Here is a 3,470-nt window from a genome sequence, read left to right on the forward strand (position 1 = left end):
TATTCCACCCAGTAGGTATATCTAGTCTCAACACCATCAGGGTGTTATTCCACCCAGTAGGTATATCTAGTCTCAACACCATCAGGGTGTTATTCCACCCAGTAGGTATATCTAGTCTCAACACCATCAGGGTGTTACACCATCAGGGTGTTATTCCACCCAGTAGGTATATCTAGTCTCAACACCATCAGGGGTGTTATTCCACCCAGTAGGTATATCTAGTCTCAACACCATCGGGGTGTTATTCCACCCAGTAGGTATATCTAGTCTCAACATCATCAGGGTGTTATTCCACCCAGTAGGTATATCTAGTCTCAACACCATCAGGGTGTTATTCCACCCTGTTATTCCACCCAGTAGGTATATCTAGTCTCAACATCATCAGGGTGTTATTCCACCCAGTAGGTATATCTAGTCTCAACACCATCAGGGTGTTATTCCACCCTGTTATTCCACCCAGTAGGTATATCTAGTCTCAACATCATCAGGGTGGTAGGTATATCTAGTCTCACACCATCAGGGTGTTATTCCACCCAGTAGGTATATCTAGTCTCAACATCATCAGGGGTGTTATTCCACCCAGTAGGTGTATCTAGTCTCAACACCATCAGGGTGTTATTCCACCCAGTAGATATATCTAGTCTCAACAGCATCAGGGTGTTATTCCACCCTGTTATTCAACCCAGTAGGTATATCTAGTCTCAACACCATCAGGGTGTTATTCCACCCTGTTATTCCACCCAGTAGGTATATCTAGTCTCAACACCATCAGGGTGTTATTCCACCCAGTAGGTATATCTAGTCTCAACATCATCAGGGTGTTATTCCACCCAGTAGGTATATCTAGTCTCAACACCATCAGGGTGTTATTCCACCCAGTATCCTACACACCCAGTATCCCCCCCCACTGCTCCTCTGTCTTTCCCCCCATTACACCGTGTTTCAACATTAGGATTGAGAGGGCATTGCATGGCAGAGTGTAATATCTCCTGGGTTTGCTTCATAAAGCCTTAATGGTCTTGATAGACATCATTTATTACTTGACCATCACACTCGATGATTGATTCAAACCTTGACTGAGGGGGGCTGCGTGGCAGAGACTTTAACAAGGTCCCGTGTTTCTGGAAAAGGATGGTACTAAATGAAAGCGTGATTAAAGTCAGTCATTAGTCAGCTTGGCCTGACACCTCGCCATGCAGAGACACGTCCTGGGAGACGGACAGAGACGTTGATGCTCCAGGACTCTCCGTTGCTCAGGTGGACATTAAACACTTTAATGATAAAGACATTTGCTTAATGTTTTTCTACATAAATCTGTTTTTCCAAACCCATGTCGGCTCGGCTAATTAACTGCCTGTGTTTGGACGTTGTTGTGAGGTTTATTTTTTTCCCTGGCTGTATGCATGTCTGACTGTCCGCTTGTTGCCTGGCTGGATGCCTGCTTGTTGCCTGGCTGGATGCCTGCTTGTTGCCTGGCTGAATGCCTGCTTGTTGCCTGGCTGGATGCCTGCTTGTTGCCTGGCTGTATGCCTGCTTGTTGCCTGGCTGTATGCATGTCTGACTGTCTACTTGTTGCCTGGTTGGTTGCCTGCTTGTTGCCTGCCTGGATGCCTGCTTGATGCCTGGCTGAATGCCTGCTTGTTGCCTGGCTGGATGCCTGCTTGTTGCCTGGCTGTATGCCTGCTTGTTTCCTGGCTGGATGCATGCTTGTTGCCTGGCTGGATGCATGTCTGACTCTCTGCTTGTTGTCTGGCTGGATGCCTGCTTGTTGCATGTCTGGATGCCTGCTTGTTGCATGTCTGGATGCCTGCTTGTTGCCTGGCTGGATGCATGTCTGACTGTCTGCTTGTTGCCTGGCTGGATGCATGTCTGACTGTCTGCTTGTTGCCTGGCTGGATGCCTGCTTGTTGCCTGGCTGCCTGCATGCTTGTTGCCTGGCTGGATGCCTGCTTGTTGCCTGGCTGGATGCCTGCTTGTTGCCTGGCTGGATGCCTGCTTGTTGCCTGGCTGGATGCATGCCTGTCTGCTTGTTGCCTGGCTGGATGCCTGCTTGTTGCCTGGCTGATGCCTGCTTGTTGCCTGGCTGGATGCCTGCTTGTTGCCTGGCTGGATGCATGTCTGACTGTCTGCTTGTTGCCTGGCTGGCATGGACTGCCTGCTTGTTGCCTGGCTGGATGCATGTCTGACTGTCTGCTTGTTGCCTGGCTGGATGCCTGCTTGTTGCCTGCATGCCTCTGTTGCCTGGCTGCCTGCTTGTCTGCCTGTTGCCTGGCTGGATGCCATGTCTGACTGCCTGCTTGTTGCCTGGCTGGATGCCTGCTTGTTGCTGGATGCCTCTGACTGCCTGCTTGTTGCCTGGCTTGTTGCATGTCTGCCTGTTTGCTTGTTGCCTGGCTGGATGCCTGCTTGTTGCCTGGCTGGATGCATGTCTGACTGCCTGCTTGTTGCCTGGCTGATTGCTGCCTGTCTGCTTGTTGCCTGGCTGGATGCCTGCTTGTTGCCTGGCTGGATGCCTGCTTGTTGCCTGGCTGGATGCCTGCTTGTTGCCTGGCTGGATGCCTGCTTGTTGCCTGGCTTGTTGCATGTCTGCCTGTTTGCTTGTTGCCTGGCTGGATGCATGTCTGACTGTCTGCTTGTTGCCTGGCTGGATGCCTGCTTGTTGCCTGGCTGGATGCATGTCTGACTGTCTGCTTGTTGCCTGGCTGGATGCCTGCTTGTTGCCTGGCTGGATGCATGTCTGACTGTCTGCTTGTTGCCTGGCTGGATGCCTGCTTGTTGCCTGGCTGGATGCATGTCTGCTTGTTGCCTGCTTGTTGCCTGGCTGGATGCCTGCTTGTTGCCTGCTTGTTGCATGTCTGGATGCCTGCTTGTTGCCTGGCTGGATGCCTGCTTGTTGCCTGGCTGGATGCATGTCTGACTGTCTGCTTGTTGCCTGGCTGGATGCCTGCTTGTTGCATGTCTGACTGTCTGCTTGTTGCCTGGCTGGATGCCTGCTTGTTGCATGTCTGCCTGTTTGCTTGTTGCCTGGCTGGATGCCTGCTTGTTGCATGTCTGCCTGTTTGCTTGTTGCCTGGCTGGATGCCTGCTTGTTGCATGTCTGACTGTCTGCTTGTTGCCTGGCTGGATGCCTTGTCTGACTGCCTGCTTGTTGCCTGGCTGGATGCCTGCTTGTTGCATGTCTGACTGCCTGCTTGTTGCCTGGCTTGTTGCATGTCTGCCTGTTTGCTTGTTGCCTGGCTGGATGCCTGCTTGTTGCCTGGCTGGATGCATGTCTGACTGCCTGCTTGTTGCCTGGCTTGTTGCATGTCTGCCTGTTTGCTTGTTGCATGTCTGGATGCCTGCTTGTTGCCTGGCTGGATGCATGTCTGACTGTCTGCTTGTTGCCTGGCTGGATGCCTGCTTGTTGCCTGGCTGGATGCATGTCTGACTGTCTGCTTGTTGCCTGGCTGGATGCCTGCTTGTTGCATGTC

Source organism: Oncorhynchus keta, unplaced genomic scaffold (assembly GCF_023373465.1).
Source record: "Oncorhynchus keta strain PuntledgeMale-10-30-2019 unplaced genomic scaffold, Oket_V2 Un_contig_3193_pilon_pilon, whole genome shotgun sequence".
Taxonomy (NCBI): domain Eukaryota; kingdom Metazoa; phylum Chordata; class Actinopteri; order Salmoniformes; family Salmonidae; genus Oncorhynchus; species Oncorhynchus keta.